This window comes from Ictidomys tridecemlineatus, chromosome 7 (assembly GCF_052094955.1).
Source record: "Ictidomys tridecemlineatus isolate mIctTri1 chromosome 7, mIctTri1.hap1, whole genome shotgun sequence".
Lineage (NCBI taxonomy): Eukaryota > Metazoa > Chordata > Mammalia > Rodentia > Sciuridae > Ictidomys > Ictidomys tridecemlineatus.
This window is the reverse complement of record NC_135483.1, coordinates 150,453,913-150,476,839: the sequence shown is the minus strand read 5'-3', so window position 1 is coordinate 150,476,839 and position 22,927 is coordinate 150,453,913. Positions and strand designations below refer to the sequence as shown.

General features: G+C 33.9%; 1 long non-coding RNA gene across 1 annotated transcript in view; it reads right to left on the bottom strand.

The window, feature by feature from the left end:
* Positions 1–22,927, bottom strand: part of LOC110598090 (uncharacterized) — a 310,760-nt gene that overhangs the window by 99,376 nt on the left and 188,457 nt on the right. Inside the window, exon 10 of the long non-coding RNA XR_013424189.1 lies at positions 4,822–4,957. This is a non-coding gene — a long non-coding RNA (uncharacterized LOC110598090). The remainder of the gene's footprint in view (positions 1–4,821; positions 4,958–22,927) is intronic.

Below are 22,927 nucleotides of genomic sequence, written 5' to 3'. Positions count from 1 at the left end.
AACTTCCACATATGAAAGAAAACATTCAACCATTGATTTTCTGGAGTCTGACTGATCTCACTTAACATGATTTTCTCCATTTCTGTCCATTTACCAGCAAGTGCCATTATTTCATTCTTCTTTATGGCTAAGTAAAACTCCATTGTATATTTATACATTTTCTTAATCCATTCATCTACTGAAAGGCATCTGGGTTTATTCCATAATTTGGCTATTGTGAACTGTGCTGCTATCAACACTCATGGGGTTGTATCACTATAGTATGCTGATTTTAGATCTTTGGGATAAATAAGGAGGAGTGGGATAGGTGAATCATATAGTGGTTCCATTCCTAGTTTTTTGAAGAATCTCCACACTGCTTTCCAGATTGGCTGTACTAATTTGCAGTCCCACCAAAAATGAAAGAGGATATCTTTTTTCCCGAATTCTTGCCAGCATTTATTATTATTTGTGTTCTTGATAATTGGTATTCTGACTGGAATGAGATGTAGCTTTGATTTGCATTTCACTAATTGCTAGAAATGCTGAACATTTTTTCATATATTTCTTGACCATTTGTGTTTCTTCTTTTGAGAGGTTTCTGTTTAGTTCTTTTGCCCATTTATGGATTTGGCTATTTGTTTTTGTTTTGCATTGAGATTTTTTAGTTCATTTCATTAAAAAAAAACTCATTTATTAAAAACACTGTTTTTTTTTCTCCAACATATATTTTTAGCACCTTTTCAACTATCACAACAACTATGGCTGTAAAAAATGTGGGTTTGTCTCTGCCTTCTATTCTATTCCATTTGTCTTCATGTCTATTTTGATGCTAATACTATGGTTGCTTTTTTTTTTTGCAACTATACCTTGATAATATAATTTGAGGTCAGGTATGATAATGCCTCCTGCATCACTTTTCTTATTCAGAATTGCTTTGGATATTCTGAGTGTCTCATTCTTCCAAATAAATTTTAGGACTGTTATTTTTCTAGTTCTATGAAGAATTTCATTCATATTTTGATGGGGATTGCATTGAATTTGCATATTGCTTTTGGTAGTCAGGCCATTTTGACATCATTAATTCTGCCTATCCAAGAACATGGGCAATCTTTCCATTTTCTGAGTCCTCTTCGATTTCTTTCTTCAGTGTTCTATATTTTTCATAGTAGAGATCTTTCACCTCCTTGGTTTGATTAATTCCCAGGTATTTATTTTTCTTGAGGTTGTTGTGAAGGGAATGGTTTTCCTGATATGTTTCTCAGCTACTTCAGTGTTGGAGCATAGAAAAGCTATTGATGTATGAATGTTGATTTTGTATCCTGCTACTTTACTAAATTCCTTTATCATGTCTAGAAGTCTTCTTGTGGAACTTTTTGGCTCTTCTAGATATAGGATCATGTCATAAGCAAACATGTATAGTTTGACTTCTTCTTTTCCAATTTGTATGCCTTTAATTTCCTTCTCTTGCCTGATTTCCCTGGCTAGAGTTTTGAAAGCTATATTAAACAGAAGGTGTCTGAGTAGACATTCTTGTTTCTTTCCTGGTTTTAAGGAAAAGCTTTCAGTTTATCTCCATTCAGTATGATGTTGACTCTGTATTTGTTGTATATGGGCTTCATAATGTTAAGGTGTTTCTTCCATCCCTAGTTTCTCCAGTGTTTTTAACATGAATGGTTTTTGTATTTTATCAAAGGTTTTACTACATCTAATGAGGTGATCAGGATTGTTATTCTTAATTCCACTTACGTGATGAATTACATTTATTGATTTGCATATGTTGAACCAGCTTTGCATTCCTGGGTTAAAGCTCATTTGATCATGTTGTATTATCTTTATGTTTTTGAATGTGGTTTGCTAATAACTTATTAAGGATTTTTGCATCTATGTTCATCAGGGCTATTGGTCTGTAGTTTTCTTTCCTAGATGGGTATTTGTCTGGTTTTGGTATCAGGTTTATATTTGCTTCATCGAATGTGTTTTGGAGTGTTCCTTCCCTTTCAATTTCAGGCAATAATTTGAGAAATACCAGAGTTAGTTCTTCTTTAAAAGTCTTGTAGAACTCTGCTGAGAATATATCTCGTCCTAGGCTCTTCTTTTTGGAATACTTTAAATTGCTGTTTTGATTTCATTATTTGATATTGGTCTGTTCGGGTCTTCTATATCCTCTTTGTTCAGCTGGGGCAAGTTGTATATATCTGGAAATCTGTCAATGACTTCTAGATTTTATAGCTTATTGTAATATAAATTTTCTAAATAATTTCTAATGATCTCTGAACTTCAGAAGTGTCTGTGGCTATATCTCCTTTTTCATTTCTAACCTTCTTGATTTGGATCTTCTCTTTAGTTGATTTACTAATTGTTCATCAATATTTTTTATCATTTTGAAGAACAAACTCTTCATTCCATTGATACCTGTGTAATTTTTTAATATTCAATTGCATTAATTTCAGCTAAGATTCTTATGATACCTTGTCTTCTACTGACTTTGGTATTATTTTGTTCTTCTTTTTCTAAGGCTTTGAGGTGGAGCATATGTTTTTGGGGGGAAATCTCTCTATTTTTTTAATCTAGGTGTTCAATGCAATGAATTTTCCTCCTAATACTGCTTTCATGCTGTCCAAAACATTTTGATATGTTGTATCTCTGTCCTTATTTGTTTCTAAGAATTTCTTGATTTCTTCACTCATTTAGTCTTTGATCCATTTTTCATTTAAAAGAAAAATGTTTAACCTCTATCTTTTATGTGGTTTCTAATATTTTTCGAATTTTATTCCATTATGGTCTGATAAAATTCAAGGGATTATATTGATCTTTTTGTATTTGCTAAGACTTCTTGTGACCTAGAAATATGTTATATTTTGTAAAAGTTTCCATAAGCTGCTGAGAAGGTGGTAAATTCAGCAGTTTTGGAGTGGGATATTCCATAGATATCTATTAGGTCCATTTTATTTACAGTATTATTTAGGTTGGATATATCTTAATTGATTGTATGCTTTGATAATCTATCTATTAGTGATAAAGGTATGTTGCAATCACCTAGTATTATTGTGTTGAGATCTATCTGTGATTTAATGTCAAGGAGTATTTTTTTAATGTAACTGGGTGTGTTGACATTTGGGGCACATATATTTACTATCATTTTACCTTCTTGTTGGATTGTGTCAAACTGTATGGGCTTTAGAATTTCCAATCCCTATAGCTTATTTCATATAAATAGAATCATATAATATGTGGCGTTCTGTGACTGGCTACTTTTCACTTAGCATGTTTGCAAAGTTCATTCATGTCATCATTCCTTTTATGGACGAACAATATTCCATTGGATGGATATCACAATTTGTTTATCCATCCATCAGCCATGGACCTTTGTGTTGTTTCCACTCCTTGGAAATAGTGCTGCTATAAGCAGGAAGACAAGAAAACAGAAAAAAAAAAAAAGTCTTGTAAGAACTAAGGAGCTTGTTTTTTGCTGAGGTGGTCAAAACTATTAGGAGAGATGGAATTTCAAATTTTATGTTTGATTTTGGCTTTGTGGACTTTGGGTCAAGGTCTGCCTTTGTGGTTAGGAGGCCCAGCTGGTTTTAATAGACCTCAGATTTCAGTCTCCATGGTGTATCACAATTCAGGTACAAATTGTGTGTTCCTGTGATGGAGGTAGTATAGTGTTCAAAACTGGAGATTCTAGTAATTGGGGTTTAGTCTTCAACTGAACTTGAAACTCTTGGGGAGGGAGTTTGAGAACTGATTCACACTCCGTATTTTGGGAGATGCCCCTCGCTACAGGATGACTATACCTCTAAGGTCTCTGATAAAATCCACTTTTGGGCATAGGAACAAAACCTCCACAGGTTTAGTTTCACCACTATACATATGAAATACTGGGCATCTGCCCTGGGCTGCAGATGCTCCTGTGTGACCGTACAATACAAGCAATGAAAATAGCTTTCTCCCTTGGAATCTAGAACCTGAATGTTCCAGGTATAATGTTCTTTGTGTTTATTTTTATCTCTCTGGTTCAAGTGTCTTCTGGAGATTTTTGTTTTAAGTTATGCGCAGGTGTTCCCAATTTCCCTCACTGCTAAAAGTTGCACTGGGTGCAAGTAGGGTGACGGTACCAGAGGCATTTTTTTCCATCTGACATTCAAGCCCACCATGGCTGCAGCAGCTTTTTCCTGCCAGGTGCCTCCCATGCACACATGCACATGTAGAGGCTTTTTCTCTTGGGCACTCTCATGGACCCCAGCAGCAATGTCAGTGCTGGTGCTTCTGAGGGGGATAGATTTCCCTGTGGGGGAAATGCACCCACGTGGTTATTATGACAGATGCTTTCTTTGCCAGCCCAGCCTGCAGAGACTGGCTGCAGCAGAGGGCAGCTTTTCCTAACAAACACTGTGAGCGCAATGAACTCTTTTTATCTGCTCAGGACCAATTCCGCAGGGAAACTGATTTTGGATATGCTTACGCTAAGCTGATTCCCCTACAGACTCTGTGTTCTTACTGTTTAACACACAGTTTTTCCCAAAGCCTTTTTTTAAAACTTTTTATTATTATTATTATTTCTTTACCCATTGCCCCTCCCCTTCATTAGGGCCCCAACTGGCACTCCTGTTTTTTTCTTACCTTCAAGTTTCTGACTTTGTGCATCTCTATAATTTTAATTCATTTATAAATATATTTTTTAGTTGTCAATAGAACCTTTATTTATATTCGATGCTGAGAATCACTGCCTCACATATGATAGGCAAGCGCTTTACCACTGAGCTACAACCCCAGTCCCTATAATTTTGTTTTTTTAACAGTTCAATGATAAGTTTCAGTTATTTCCCTGTAGTTACCTACCTTGCTGAGAAGCTGTCTTCTCACTTTGTGAGGGAGTTGCTGTGAAGTGCTTCTTTCCTCTGTTCCACCATCTTCCTTTCCCACTCCCCAACCCATGGGTTTGTTTTTTTAGATATGATACCTGTACTGCAAACTACTAAATAAAAAAACACATACTTTAGATTTCATCAAAATTATAAACATTTGTGCTTCAAAACTGCCTTCAAATAAGTAAAACAACAACCCACAGAATGGAAAAAAATATTGGTAAATCATATATCTAATAAGGAACTCATAACAAAAGTATACAAAGAAGTCCCACAACTCAATAATAAAAGCACAAATAATCCAATATTTTAAATGAAAAAAAAATATTCCTCCAAATAAGATAGAAAAAGGCTTACAAGCATATGCAAAATGTCAAACATCACTAGGAAAATGCAACTAATCACCAAGAGATGCCACTTTATACCCACCAGAATGGTTATAATAAAAAATAGGTAATAAAATGTGTTAAAATGTGGAAATATCAGAACCCTCACACTGCTGGTGGGAATGTTTGGGAAAATATGGTAGGACAATTCTTTGGCAGTTCTTCAGAAGGTTAAGCAGAGTTACCTAGGACTCTACAATTCTGGTTCTTATATAAACTCATAGTAATAAAAACACATGTACAGCCCACAAAAACTAGTACAGGAGTGCTTATAACAGCACTATTCACAATAGCCAAGGAGTGGAAACCACACAAAGGTCCATGGCTGATGGATGGATAAACAAATTGTGATATCCATCCAATGGAATATTGTTCATCCACAAAAGGAATGATGACGTGAATGAACCTTGCAAACACACTAAGTGAAAGTAGTCAGTCACAGAATGCCACATATTATATGATTCTACTTATATGAAATAAGCTATGGAGATGGAAATTCTACCCTCATAATTTTCTATCAGGGTGGAATAAGATGTCATGGGAAGACATACATGTACATATAACCTTGACTTGGGAGTGGAATTTTTGAACTTTGTAGAGAAAATAATGTCAGTTTAAGACCAGTGGAATAAAAGGGAGTGAGTAAAGAGAATAACTAAAACAAGGAGAAAATTTCAAATAAGGGAATTTATATGGTGCAGGGCTAGAGCAAGTACGGACATTTGAGAGACTAAAATAAGTTATGTGACCTAGTAAAACAGCTGAATATTAACTGGGGCTTGTCTGTGAGGGGTGCCAGAGATTAGAAAAATGATCATGAACAATCTTGTGGGCCAATGTATAAAAATATGAGTACAAATTTATACTCCTCAAAAAAAAAATGGGGATACATTGAAGAGAATGGAGAAAAGCATTGGTAAGATATGGCTTCATATATACACCACATTTGGATTTATTTGATTTAACTGGTAGTTCTTGAGTTCCTATATATAGGCCCAGGAAAAAATTAATCTAGTTATAGAATATGTAAAAGTCAAAGCACATACTTTGTCAGATTGACAAATATGACAATAGACACACAAAAATTTCTTCTTGGCAAATATTACCAAAAGTATAGTCAAAAGACAATTAGATAGTAGAATGGATCGGACATTATTACCTTATGTACATAGGTGATTACATGACCAGCATGATTCTACGTCATGTACAACCAGAAGAATAGACTTAATTTATGTATTATGTGTCAAATGCATTCTACTTTCATGTATAACTAATTAGAATACAAAGGGAAACAGACTTTTATTTATTTGTGATGCTAGGGGTTGAACCTAGGGCCTCATGTATGCAAGGCAAGCACTGTACCAACTGAGTTATATCCCCAGCCCCAAGACCAATATCCCTGATGAACATAGTTACAAAAATTCTCAATAAAATTCTGGCAAACTGCATACAAAAACATATTTTAAAAAAATGATGCACTACGATCAAGTTGGGTTCATCCCAGGGATGCAAGGTTGGTTCAACATATGGAAATCAATAAACATAATTCATCATATTAATAAATTTTAAAACAAGAATCAGATGATTATATCAATAGATGCAGGAACAACATTTGACAAAATACAGCACACTTTCATGTTCAATAGAGTAGAAAAACTAGGGATAGTAGGAACATATCTCCACATTGTAAAGCTATCTATGTAAACCCAAGCCAGCATCATTCTAAATGGAGAAAAATTGAAATCATTCCCTCTAAAAACTTGGACAAAAAGGAACTTCTTGAATAGAAGTTTACAACTCTTATTCAACTTGGTCCTTGAAATTACAGCGAGAGCAATTAGACAGGAGAAAGAAATTAAAGGGATACAAAAAGGAAAAAAAACTCAAACTATCACTATTTATGATGACATGATTCTATATTTAGAAGATCCAAAAAGTCCCATCAGAAAACTTCTCAAGCTAATAAATTAATTCATCAAAGTAGCAGGATATAAAATCAACACCAAATCAAACTCATTCCCTATACATCCATGATGAATCTACTGAAAGAGAAATTAGGAAAACTACCCCATTCACAGTAGCTTCAAAAAAAAATAAAATACTTGAGAATCAATTTAACAAAAGAGGTGAAAGACCTCTACAATGAAAAGTACAGGACACTAAAGAAAAAATAACTGAAGACTTTAGAAGATGGAAAGACTTCCCATGCTCCTGGTTGGGCAGAATTAATATTTTCAAAATGCCCATACTACCAAAAGTGTTATACAATTTAATGCAATTCCTATTAAAATCCCAATGACATTCTTCATAGAAATGGAAAAGGCAATTGTGAAATTCATTTGGAAAAATAAGAAACCTATAATAGCTAAAGCAATCTTTAGCAAGAAGAGTAAAGCAGGAAACATCACAATACCAGACCTTAAACTATACTACACAGCCACACTAACAAAAACGGCATGGTATTAGCACAAAAATAGAGATAAAGACCAATGGAACAGAATAGAAGACACAGGGACAAACACACATAAGTACAGTTATCTCATACTAGAAAACAGTGCCAAAAACATTCACTGGAGAAAAGATAGCCTCTTAAACAAATGGTGCTGGGGAAATTGGAAATCCATATGCAAAAAAATGAAATTAAACTTCTATCTCTCGTCATGCACAAAACTCAACTCAAAGTGGATCAAGTACCTAGGAATAAGACTATAGACCCTGCACCTAATAGAAGAAAAAGCAGGCGCAAATCTTCATTGTGCTGGCTTAGGAGCTAACTTCCTTAACAAGCACAAGAAGTATAATCAAGAATCAATAAATGGGATGGATTCAAACTAAAAAGCTTTTTCACAGCAAAAGAAATAATCAATAATCTGAAGAGAGAACCTACAGAATGGGAGAAAATCTTTACCACCTGTACCTCAGATAGAGCATTAATCTCTAGGACATGTAAAGAACTCAAAAAACTCAACACCAAAAAATAGCAGCTCCGTTCACCATAGCTAAACTATGAAACCAACCTAGGTGTCCTTCCACAGAGGGGAGTGAAAGGAGGGGAGGAGGTATGGTGGTGGAAAGGATAACAGAATGAATAGAATGAATCAGACATTATTACCCCCTGTATATATATATGACTACATGACTGTTGTGATTCCACATCATGTACCACCAGAAGAATGAGAAGTTACACTCCATTTATATATGATGTGTCAAAGCACATTCTACTGTCATGTATAACTAAATAGAACAAATACAAAATTTTTTTTAAAAAAGAATAAGTCAAAAAGTGATCCTTTATAATGATAAAAGAATCCACTAGTGTGATAGAGTATCTTAAATCTGTGGTGCTTGATAATGTACCATATATATGGTACATTATCTTTATATATGTATATACATGTATATATATATATATATATATATATATATAGAGAGAGAGAGAGAGAGAGAGAGAGAGAGAGAGAGAATTAAGCAGAAATATTCAAACCCACAATCACAATGGAAGCATGAAACATATTTCATACTAAACTGTTAGAACAAGCAATAAATAAATAAATAAGAACATATATACATATAATGATGAGGAAAGTCAAAAAAAAAGCAAGTAAAAATTACTTCAAGATATATATTTTTGCCTAGTTGGCTGGCAAAGCCCAGAAAGATTGAAAATGTTCTGTGCCAGCAAACAGATGACTAAAAAGGTACATTCAAGCGTTTCTGGTGAAAGTACAAGTTGATATAACTTGTCCAGAAAGAAATGTAACAAATGTTATCACATGAAACACATTTTTGACTTGGCAATTCAACTTCAGAGAATTTAACCTATAAGCAACCTCATGGATGTACAAAAGACCTACTTCTGAGGTTTTTTTTCATTACAGTATCTATCTATCTATCTATCTATTTGTTTTCTAAGAGAGTGAATTTCTTAAATTTAGTTTTAGCTAATACATAAAATTCATGTGATCTTTCAATACATGTATACACTGCCTAATGTTTAGATCAGAATAAATATATCTATCTTTTCAAACACATATCATTTTTTACATTGAAAATATTCAAACTTTTATCCAGCTTTTTGAAATATGCAATGCATTATCATTATCTATAGCCATCCTACTCTGCAACAGCACACCAAAACTTCTTAGTCCTGTATAACTGGAACTTAGTATTCATCAATCAACATGTCCCCATCTCTTCCTCTCTCCTACTCTCCCCAGCTTCAAGTAACTTACTTATACTCTGAACTTCTATGAGACCAATGGTTTTAGATTCCACTTATGAATGAGATCATCAAATACTTGTCTTTCTGTGCATAGATACTTTTTCTGCCGATGGATTCTTTGATTGTTTTCATTTTTAGCTATTATAAATGATATTGCAATAAATATGGGAGTGCAGATATCTCTTCAATACACTGACTTTATTTCCTTTGGAGATGCACTAGAGCCTAGAATCACTGGATCATGCCATAGTCTTCCACAATGGCTTTACTAATGTGCATTCCCACCAACAGTGGGCAAAAGTTCCCTTTTTCTCCACATCCTCACCAGTACCTGATATCATTTGTCTTTTTGATATTAGCCATTTCCACTGGAGTGAGGTGATATCTAATTGTGATTTTGTTTTGCATTTCCCTAATGATTACCCATTTTTTAATTAGGTTATTTGGGGGTTTTTGTTATTGAGTTTTTAGAGTACTTATATATTCTGGATATCAAAGACTTATCAGATCTATAGTTTGCAAATATTTTCTCCTATTCTGCAACCTGTCTCTTCATTGGTGATTGCTCCCTTTGCTGTATATAGAAACTTCAGTTTTATGTAATCCCATTTGTCTATTTTTGCTTTTGTTTGCTGTGCTTTCAGAGTTTGCTCAAAAAAAAATCTTGTTCATTCCATTGTCTTAAGCATTTCTCCTACTTTTCTTTTAGTGGTTTTGTAGTTTCAAGTCCTGCAATCAAATATTTAAGCCATTTTGAGTTGATTTTTGTAACTAGAAAGGGACAGGAGTCTGGTTTCGTTCTTCTGTACAAGAACACACCATTTTCCCAGCAGCCGTCTTAATAACTCTGTATGTCAATATTCTGTTTTTAAAAAACTATTCTGTTTAAATAATCAAAGTGAGTTCTGTTGCTTGAATCTAAGAACACTGACAAATAAAGAAAGCTTGCAGTTTAATAAAAGCCAAAATGTATGTATGCCAGGTATTGCAATAAACAGTCTCCAAAGCAATTAAGTTCCTACATTTCTTATGTAACACATATTCTAGGATTAGTGAAGAGTTCTTAGGAAGGTTCTTTTCCCTAAGTTCTGGGGAAAAGAGAACAAACTTGCATAATAAATTACAAGGGGAAGCTGTTTTCCCCATCTAATAAATGTCAATATCAATCACTGTACTCTTGCACTGGATTAAGGAATGAAGTATAAAAATAATAGTAATAATAAACCCAACATGTTTTATGTAAGCTATCATATTTAAACCTCACAATATCCTGAAGTAGACTCATTTTACATTTGCTACAACATAAATTAGAAAAAGTTAGTTACTTTAAGATAATAACTAGCTTTGAATCTAGGCAGCCTCATTTGGGGTTTTTTTGTTTATTTGTTTTTGTTTTTGCTTATTCCAGTGCTCAGGACCTCATGCATGTCAGGTAAGTGCTCTATCACTGAGATATACCCCTGCCTTCTAGTTCTTTTCTAAATCACTGCATTGCATGACCTTTCGAGTTTAAAAATAAACACTAAAATTCCAAGTAAATTATTTAAATTTGTATACATATTTTCTGATGAAACTGCTCATGAATGAAAATTCATTGTTCTTACCTAAATGATCTTTTAGGTGAGAACAACAATATGCAAAACTGCTATGAAAGACAAACCATATGCCTTGAAATCATTTTAAGTTTGTTAACACCAGTATTAATATCCTTATAACATACCCAAAAAATTACAGGGGAAAGTTACTGCCAACACACTATCAAAGTATTGTACAATTCCTATAACATATTTATTCTCCACCTTAAAATCTAGATGAATTTTTTCCCCATTTGAACCACCACTGATTTTTTCACTTATAAATTCCTTCTTTAAAAAAAAAAAATACGGATGCTAAGCACGGTGGCACAAGCCTATAATCCCAGTAGCTCAGGAGGCTCAGGAGACTGAGGCAGGAGGATTGCAAGTTCAAAGCCAGAAGCTTAAAGAGGCCCTAAATAATCTAGTGAGACCCTGTCTCAAAATAAAAAATAAGAAGGGTTCAGGATGTGGTTCAGTGGTTAAGCACCACAGGATTCAATCCCTGGTACAAATATTTCTCTCTCTCTCTCTCTCTCTCTCTCTCTCTCTCTCTCTCTCTCTCTCTCTCTCTCTCTCTTTCCCCTCTCTCCTCTCTCTCTCTCTCTCTCTTACACACACACACACACACACACACACACACACACACACACACACACATGCATACACACACAGAGAGAAGATTTAGATGTGGAAGGGCTCAAGGTAAGAATATCAAGGCCGAAAATTAGTCAACTTATAAGGAAGGAAGCATTTATTAAGAATTCACTGCTCACTCCTGTGTATTTGCCAATGGACTGCTGTGCCTTCTTTAAAAGACATTTTCTAAGTGCCTATAATAGATACTTTCAAAGGTGACATGGAAAATACGAAAGCAAATTATTGTATGATTGCATGGTCTATGTCTTCTCAAAACTTGCAATCTTATAGGAAACATAAAACATACTCAAAAATAACTAGAATTCAAGTGGTAAATAAATGACATGTAAAGGTATAAATATATTACTTTGACCAGGTTAAAAAAGAGAGAGAGAAAAAAAATGTTCCAGAGAAGTACAAATTGGACATATGACACTGTCCAGTGAGAACATTCCAGGTTGAAGGATTGAGACAAGATGCTCAAAGGAATGAAAGCTTTGGGGAATGCGTGTCAAACAAAAAAAAAAAAGGTTTGGTTTCACTATCTAGTAGCACTGTGAAGGGCAGAAAGAGGATTCCATGGAAATATAGTCTGATTTGTGAAAACATTTAATGACTGGCTCAGGAGTTGAAATTCAATTCAGGAGGCACCATCACCTCAACCAGGTGCAGATACACAGATCTGACTGTTTCGGCCATGGCAGGTGCTCACTCAGCAACTGTGTCATTATTTATTATGACATATCTTTTACATTAGTAGAATTAGTGAGGTGAACAAAGGAAATGGTCCATCAGTAAATGGATACATTTAGATTCCAGTGCTTATGTCTTACATTTATTTTGTATGACATGTAGAGTTTTGAGGATTATGTGACATGCACAATGACTCTCAAAATATCCACTTGATAGGTAACAAAGTTAAATGAGTCCATATGCTCAAAATAAAGAATTAAATGTTCTAAATGCATACTTACATAAACATAAGTTTGGTTTTTTTTTTCATTTCTGTGCCCAGCATGAAGCTGTTAGGATAGAGTTGTTTTATACATCATTAAATAATAATATTTATCCTGCAGAGTTAAAGCATATTAATTGCATTTCTCATTTTTTCTCTTGAAAGCAAAAGGAAACAATGCAAAAAATAATAATCATTTTAAAGAGGCTGAAGCCTATACTCAAAATTCAATTTTTCTTCTTGAGTCATATTAACCATTTGTTTTCACTGCTTGAATGATAAAATTTTAGACACATGTAAGTTTAATTCCTCTTACTTAATTTGTTTGGGGGTGGGCCCTAGTTTCCTATAATTTGGATAAAGATATGTTTAACTACCATTTAAATTAAGTGAAAAATTACTTTTGAAACTTGTTTTTTTTTTCTTTTTTTCTATGTTTCTCCTACTTTGTGCCAGTCCTTAAGAGAGAGAATTGTTTTCCAGGTGAGATGTTGCACTCAGGAAAAAAATGCTAACTATGTGTGTTTAGAAAAATACGGGACATACATTATGTGTTTGTCATTCAGTGTAATTGCAGGATTGCTTCTGGAGAGAAAGGGGGATTAAACATCTTCTCTATGTCTTTCTTTCAGGGAACTGGTTCCAGCTTAAAAGTTAGATCCGAGTTAAAGTTCAAACATACCACAGAAAAGGGTGACTGTGCTTTTGTAATTAGCAGGGCAGAGCTTTAAAACATACACGTGTCCATTTCATCCTATTCCACATGTAAGTGTAGCTATGTGACAGCACACAGATAGATTATGAGCCCCAAGTCTGAGAGTTTAGCACAGTGTTCGTAGCAAAGTACTGGATGTGTTCCTTGCAACTAAAGACAGACACTTGGCCTGAGACTTAGCAAAATTAAGTTTTGCCTCAAATTAGCTACCAAGTGGGTAAAACATCTTCACTAATCTGGTCCTCATCTATGAAATGATATTAACACTAAAGATAACTAGCTCTAGTAGTACTACTATAATAATTAGAAAAAAAACATTAAATGGTATATTTCTATACAGACTGCCTCAAATAATATTCACTTTGAACCAGTGGGTTGGTATAGCATAAATGTGAAAGGCACAAGGCTCACAGCAAAGGTACTCATTTCCAAAAAATGGCTCCAAATTAGGTTAATAACATTTCCCAAGAAGATTGGCATGGCCTAAATAAAATGATCCAAAGTCTGGACCCCAGTTTCACAGGCTTCAAAACTCTCATTTGCTGATAGCAATTATCACTACATCATTACTTTACAAATAAAAAAAAAAGTTTGACTGAAGAAGTTTCACTTCAGTCATGATCTAAATGGAAATGGGTAAAACAGGAAGAGACTGCTATTGATAATAATGAGCAGAGCAATGCAAATTTGGCAAGACAAATCAAATTTGGTTGTAAAATGAAAACACTTTACAAGCCTGGTAAAGAGGTTTCAGTTGTTTGTGTATGCAATGTCAGTCTCATTAGTAAAGGTTATCTTGCAGCTCCAGTCTGTAGTTTCTTATTAACAAAATGGAAAGTGAATATACATACTAAATTAAACATTTCACCTCTTCAGGGCCATATCTGACAACTGTGTTTATCCATGCATTCACTCAATTCAACAGTCATTTATTAAGCTCAGCTATATGAAGGGCAACTTCATTTTGGGTAGCATAGAAAAAGTCAATACTTTCACAAGCAAATTTATATATTTTATTGAATCATAAAAATGTAGATTACAAAGAAGATATACAACAGCACTGATCTGTTCAGCTGAGCCAGAATGTTCTCCATTCAGAACAGGTCTGTGTGCTGTGTTGTATACTCTCAAGATGCTGCAGAGCCTGTACGCCATTGTCAGGGCTGGGAGTTCCCCTGCCTCCCAGGGGTCTGTACCAAATGGAGACTCCTTCGCCCATTACCAAACACTTTCATTTCCAACTATTGCTGGAGGAATTTTTGTCCTGAAGACTATATTCAGGCTCTGAATGAAAGGTCACATAGAAAAACAGCTAAGGTAACCATTACCACAAAAGAAAAATATGATGAAATAAGTGATTTTGCATGTTATAAAAATGTTCAAATAGTTATATATTTCTCTGTAACTCCACTTATTTTCTAGGACCAATCTACAGGCCACTTCTTGCACAAAGATTCTTCATTTTTCTCAGCCAAATTAAGTCTATCTTTTTTCAATATTCTTCATATATTCCTATACAAGGTTGGAATAAAAGCTGTCTTTTTTTATCAAATATGGAGTAAAAATGGTATAGTTTCAGTCCTGATATTCTTAATTTAAAGTTAAAAATTACTAAAAGCTTAAAAGTAGTCTCTGGAAATAAATGTATCATAGAATAGTTATAACTTGTAAAAAAAATTTTAAGAAGACATTACCAGAATTCATAAAAGAAAGCCTATAACAAAAATCACAGAAATAAAGCTAAATATTCCTGTTGTAACAGTAAATGTAAGTGGCTGAAATTTTACTGTACATTTTTAATTTGCAAAAACAAACATCAATTATATCATTTTCAAAACACATTTAAAATGAAGTAATACCGAAAATATGTGGGAAGGAATTGCAGAATGATACTGGCCAAATTATGTTATGCCCAAATATGAAATATACCACTGTGAATTCTGCCTTTATGTAAACCTATAAAGCACCAATTAAAAAATAAATAGAAAGAAGACTAGGAAGGGAAACAGGGGAAGGGAGGAATGAAGGGAAAGAGGGGATTAATGGAATTGAAATGAAGCAAATTATATTCCATGCATGTATGACTATGTCAAAATAAACCCCACTGTTAGGTACAACTATAATGCACCAGTAAAAACATTTTTTTAATGTGTAAAAGACAAGTTTTAAGATTAAATTCAGTTCTTTAGGGACTCCAACGTGGTTTTGATCTCTGCCAGAACTTCATATCATTCTGATAGAATTTATTAGCCAAAAGTAAAAAGAGGCTTTTCATATATGCTTCTGTGTGAAGAATCCTCTGGCAACACATACCTGGTCTGAATGGATTGTTGGGGTTATAAAATATACACAAATAATTTATTAGAGCCACATACTAGAAACAATACAAATGTTCATTAATTACTGAGTGGATAAGCACAATGTGACATATACAATGGACTATTATTCAGCAGTGTAAAGGAACAAACTCTGGATAGATGCTACTAGTAACATGGATAAACCTCAAGAAGTAAGGCACAAATAGCTACATACTGTATGATTCTATTCAAATGAGATTTCTGTACCAGGCAAACCTATGGAGACAGAAATCATATCAGTGTCTACTGGCAGCTGTAAATGGGAACAGAACTGACTGCAGACAAGCAAGAGAGTGTTCCTTCAGGTTGATGGAAGTGTCTGAAATACTGTGAGGATGGTTGCTCAACATCACAAGCTTACTAAAAATAGTGAATTATACATTATACAGAAACTCAATAAATTTTGTGATATATAACTTATCTCTCAAAAACCACTTGAATTCATAATTATCATGATATAATAATCATGCCTACCTGTTTTGAAGCTGTTTTGAAGGATAAATGTAGGATTAGATCCAGATTTTTGAGGTCCTTTATTTGCTAAAAATATAATCTTGCTCCCATGTTAAATGAGAGGTAAGAACGGCATTAAGTATAAACAAATTTAGAGAAGCTGAAAATTTTTTTTTTCTTTCCCTTGGGAAAATACTTCAAATCTTTTTAAAAAAATATCCAAAATGATTTTATCTCCAAATCATGCTTTTAACTTCTTGTGTTTTCTCACTTCACTATTGCTCTAAAATCCTTCTCCATTTTCCAATGAATAATTTCCACATCACATTTACTGAGATAAATTTGCCGCTATAAGTCTACTGATTATTGTTTGTTGTTAATATTAATCTCTAGGAAGACTAAGCTTGTGGCACTGCATAGCCATTGGGGGGAAAAAAGAAACTTATTTATCCTTCTATACATGACCATTCTGAAGAGGTAAACACCCAAAGAACTTCACAAAAGACCAACCTGAGTTGAAAAATAAGCATCTTTTCTTATTTATACATGGATATAAAATAATTGTTTCAAAGAATGAGTTATAGTAATGCTTGACATTTGGTTAACACCTGCTAGTTTCACAGTATTTTCATTCGTAGTTCTTATTAGTACAGAAGAAATACAAGGCACTTCACCTCCAATTCCCACGATGAAGCTAAACCTTGAGAATACTTTTGCAAGTGACTTTTTCAATTAAAGGAAGACTAGGAAAGGGAACCTAGACATGAACCTGAGACTTCTTATTCCTAAATGTCTACTTTCTCCCCACTGTAGGTCGGGTTATCCTATATAATTTTCCATTCTGTGCTGTGTAATGTCACTTGTTGGAAGGACTGGTTGTAACAGGAGTTTAAAATTAGTGATAAAAATCCTTGCTTTAAAAAAAAAAAAACTCTTCTGGATATAAAAATCAAGAATGAATAAAAGAAGCTAAATAGTAACCTGATAATTTTTACATCATATATATTTTCACATGAAATAAGCATAATGTAAGGTATATGAAATTATGTAAACAAGGAAAATTAAAGTATTACTTCAGAATATTTCCAGATAGTAAAAGACTAGATTAGAAGAAGCTATTTTTTTTCTCTAAGTACCTGAGACTACAAAAGGAATTTATATTCAGGGAAAACCTAGTGAGTTGTTCTTTAATCTTAATAATTAAATTATACAAATTTGCATATGAATAAATATGTGGCTTTACATTAAACATGTTTTATTTAGTTGATATATATGCATTATAGACTTACTGGATTTTATATAAGTATCTTTTAATTTTTCAAGTACAGTCATAAAGATTTATATATTTATATATACTTAGGGAATATAAAAACTTTGTGTACACAAAATTCCAATTAAATTGTGAATAGTGACTCACCCAAGAAATTAATTCTGGGGTAAATAATACTGAGCTAAGTTGACAATCTCTCATTTCTATTACATTCCTTTTTATCATTAAGACTAGGAAGGCAAAATTTGACCTAGGTGAAGGTTGTTTCTGATTACTCCTACCATCTTTCAGAGTTCTGCTGCATTTCATACTATTTCATTTTTCCCTAATGTGTCTAGCATTTTACTTTTTTATTTGTTCTTTTTAGACACACATGACAGTAGAATGTATTTTGACATATTATATATACATGGAGAATGACTTATTCTAATTAGGCTCCCATTCTTGTGGTTAAATATGATATGGAGTTTTACTAGTCATTTATTCATATATGAGCATAGGAAAGTTATGTCCAATTCATTCTACTCCAACCTTTTCTTCTTGAAAAGAAAAGGAAATATTCAAAATATTCATAACAATATCAGCTGAAGTAATATATTCTATTGGAAACTGAAGTTCTGGCTCTCAGAAGCTCTCCTTTGTGGTGTACAGGTATTAAGAAAAGCCAATGAAAAGGATTTTAGAGATGTGCAAACAGACATGCATAACATTCTCTGCTTTCTCTGATGACATACTCTTATTTTAATTAATAGACATTTATTAACTACAATTAAGATTAATGCCATAAGCTGGAAACCATTCTGTTGAAAAAAATTAAAATATATATCTCTCACTGAGATTTAAAAATAAGTAGACAGGAAGCCTCACAGGACCATATTTCATCAGAGAAAAGTTGAACAAGGAGAAATCCTATGTGGTATCTCATATGTTTAGCCCATTACAAAAGAAATCCAAAAGTGAAAGAGCCAGCCCTTAGATATTAATATTTGTAAAGTAAAATGGTTATAACTTTGGTCATAAAACCATGGTAAACTTCTGAGATTTTTATGTATTAGATGAATATATGCATAATTAATTAAATATAATCAGAGATGGACAGTCTCACTTTAGAATACCATTAGCATACATATCTGAACAGAGAAAAGATAGAATATTAAAGAGTAACATTATTTTCAAATAATTTCAATGAAAAAATTCTGAATCCAAAGCTTTGATCATGTAGAATCATACTGGAAGACTGAGTAGTAATCAAGATACATTATGTTGCAAAACTGTAGCACCAGTGCATAACAGAATCTTATTTCCCATTAATTCATTCCTTTCTGAAAATGCAAACACTCCATATGCTTACTAGCCCCCAAAAAGAATGTTCTCATATTTTAAGATTGCCCATTAGTGAGTATTTTGTTTAAACACATACACACTCAAAGAAAACAGTTATTCTCAAAGCCATTTTTGAAAACTGAACCTATGTGCTAAATCAAGAATAGTAACCTGTTAGAAAATATCAGTTCAATTGTGTAGGAAAAACTCAACAACATATGCTGTGTTTATTGTGACTTTTGAACTCATTTAAAGTGTTATTTCCTTCACAAGACTGTATTTAGAGGCAGGATACAAAAGAAAGAGCTTCAGAGAAGCAGAATTAGATATGAGAGAGGATCCGTATCTGCTATAATATGGTCACTCAAATGAAGAAAATTCTACAGGAAATAAGCACATTTCTATAAATGTTAATCTAAGAATAGAAAGAAGATAGCCAGGGCAATAAAGTCGCCTCAGATTCTCATAGCTATACTGTCTAATAAACAGTGCCTCGCCACATGTGGCTCCTTAAGTTTTCTAATTTAAATTAAATTAAAAATACAATTCCTCGGTCACATTTACCATGTATCAGTTGGGCAAAAGCCACGTATCATTATTGGCTATAGTACTGAACAGCACAGAAAAACTTCTATCATCAAAGAAAGTTCTATGGAACAGCACTATTCTGGAGCTCCACAGCATGCACAGTAGATATTCAATAAACATTAGTCTAATTAATTAATGATCAAATTAATGATAATCATTTTATTTTTGTATAGTCTCACTACTGTACATAAAATAAGGGGGGAAACTCACCACAGTCCTGAAACCCACTATCCCATCTAAATTTGCACGTCCTACATCATAATGGCCAAAGCTGGAAGGCAGTTCATGAGAAAGGTAAGTAAACACACATTTAAATATCCTATTTGGGGTATGATGTCACTTACATGTTTTGTTTTGTTTACTCTGGACATCAAAGTCTTTGCTGCAGAAGTTGGGTGCTATACTTGTAACTTCAAATATTATTCATTAGAACACACATAGTAGTCCTTTTATCTTCATGGGGAAAAAAAAAGTAGAAGTTGGAAGTGACTGAACTTTCATGAGGAAATGAGAACAACCAGAAGCTTTCTACACTATCCGTTATCTTCAAGATATATGATAATTTAAAATTAGAAAGTATAATATGTTGTACACAATATACAGTGGGGTTCTAGTATCAGTTTCTAATTCTCCTTCAGAGGAAATTCTGGAACTTTTAAGCAAAACAAGTGTTCCTGTTTTGGTTTGCTCTAGATTTCTCCTTTGGAGTACTCCCTGTTCTTCTGTGTGACTTAATAGGAATAAAGATGTTCCTGTACTTAAAAGAAGATTACTTCTACTATTTGTAGAATTCCTCCAAGTTGACTTTAAAACCTCAAAATTTTTCATTAGACTACATGGAAATTTTTCCTTCATATTTCCTAAAAACTAGGTATCATTAATTATGTTTTGATTGGAGCTCTGTCTTGTGAATTGAACACTCTGCTCTTGTTCTCTGCCCTGTTCTGAAAAACAAAAATGGGTAAATGCCACTGCAGGCTGAGGTCCATTCAACACAAATGAGGGAAGCAGCATGACATTTCTTTCGTAAACTCTGTTCCACAGGTTGCAATCCACTAACACATCGACCTGCCCAACAGCATATCAAGGGAAAGAACTTGCAGGCAGGAGGTAAGTGTTGGTCAGTGAACAGGGCAGCTGGCAAGATGGGGAGCTCACTCAAAAAATATCAATAAGCTACTGCTGTCATTCAAAGGGATTTGTGTCAAGAGTCCCTGAACCATTTGATGCTATGTAATTTCCTGCGCGCGCGCACACACACACACACACACACACACACACACACATAGGGAATGACAATAGATTTGAGAAATATAAAAATGATACCAACCTTCTTATCCTATTTTTTACTTAAATATTTTAAAATTCAATTTTTTACTTATAGACATAGAAAGGGCTAAACATATTCTCAGTCTTAAAAGAACAAAAGAAAGTAATTTTTACATCTAATTCCATTGCCTACTGCAATTCTGACTTCTCAAGCACTGAACATAATTTGGTTAGTGTTTATTTCTCATATCCATAAATAAAAATATACATATGCATACATACACATATGCACACCCAACTCAATGGTTAGAAATTCTTATAAAATAACATTTCAGCCATGGATGCCTACAGTTATGCTTTAAAATAAGTATGTGGACCAAAAAAAAAAAAAGTATTCAAAGTCTGAGAATAGAAAGAATAGGAAATATCAAGTAAAAATAAATTTTTACTATTGTGCCCAGCAAGCATCCAAATACAGTAGGAATGTTGAAAGGTAAAGATTTACTGAATTTCTTGATAGTGTTCTTTTTATTTCTGTCCAGAATCAGCAGTTAGTATTGACTAGAATATCGGCTACATGTGGTTATAAGAAAAAAAATGATGGTTATATTCTTCATTGGTGGGAAGTCTGGCTTATCTTCATAGTTAGCTCCAAGTAGAAATCATTAAAACAACTTCATCTCCCTCGGGGTTCTTCATCCTCTGCCTCAGTCAGTACACTTCAGTTTTTACAGCATCATTTATTTCTCCGGCATCTCAATTTTCCTCTCCATGGACTCATGAGATTTAATCACACGTGGAGCAAAAACCTTATGTTCTATTTCCTCTTTTTCAAGGGCTACAATTTCACATCTGTGCTGCCTGCCCACACCACTATAGATTTAATTTACTTGTCTATCTCATCAAAATGTCAGACATGTTTCATTCCTTCCTTGTTGATGATCTTCTCACTTCCTTCTCTCCTCCCAACCAACCAGAGCTGACTACAGATCTAGGCCTCCAGCCCACAGAGGTCACCTCCATTTGATCCTGGGAAGCTTCTCACGCTATATTCTTGTTGGGGAATATTGTTTCTCTACATATTTCAAACTGTTTTACCCCAGTGCAATTACTGATTACAAAGAAAAGGTCATGGAGTCACCAACTGCATTGATGTAAACTCCCTAGTTGAACAGCAGTCTTATCTACAGTCTAACTTATTTCATATTAGTCTTAAAAATATGATTCTCTCCCTCTGACAACCAAAAGTTGTTATGTTTTAACTGTGTTCAAGTGAAGAATCATTCAGCTGGGGTTAGTGTGTACTCAGCTCATGCTACAGAAGGAGTCAGGCCTGGGGTTTTCAGAGGCAAAAGTACTCTTCTCTTTTTTTGTCATAATTTCCCTAGGAAAATTCCATCAAAGAAATAGTTATATAACCAATTGAAAAAAAAAACAGGTGAGTGAAGCAAAAGTTGTAATTTTCCAGAAGTAAAATAAATGGGTTACTTTTTCTAACATTTCAACCTCACAATTCATTGCACCCTGAAGTGTCCCCCCCTGTTTGCACTTGTGTTAACTGAGCCTTGGAATGACTTGCCAGGATGCTGCCCTTGAACACTGAGGAAATGCCCCGGGATCACTGCTTTAAGTCATCCCTGGCCTGTCCATACACTCACTGCCTTTAAGAAAAACAGCTAAAAACATGAGAGTATATCGATCTACTCTCTTATGGTTGGCTGAGCCCCTGGATGTGTTAGATTACATATTCTAGGAACTCGGAGAGTTGTGATGGGTGTTTCCATGTGCATCAGGAGTGTGGTATAACGGAATAAATCTAAGAAGAAAACCACAGAAAATTATTTTTCTCCATACAGTTATTAACTGACCTGAACTTGCAATGGCTTTGCTTTAAAAAATTTTTAAAAAGCCAGAGATATTATAAAGTATGTTAAGAATTTTCAAAAGGTTGTTACTTTATACTGAAGTTGTTTTCCTTCATGTAAGATACCATGAATTCCCTCAGAGATTTGAAAAAGAAAGCCTCTTTGGACTCCTCCACAAAAGCCTCATTGATCCATTATCTTTCCTTCTAGCCAACCCTTTCCCAAACAACTGAAATGATCTGCAGAGCTTGTGAAAGGAATATTGAAGCTTACAACCTGCTTAGTATTTGTCAATTGTATATATTCTCAACTGGGAGTTTTAGGGAAAGAAAAGAATCACTTTTTTGCAAGATAGTTTCACAGTTCTTTATAAGCACCCATTAACTCAAAGACTTGTTAAATTTCTGCAGTAAAAAAATGTGTTTTGGCAAAAGCTGAATATAAGTGGGATCTTCTTTCAACTC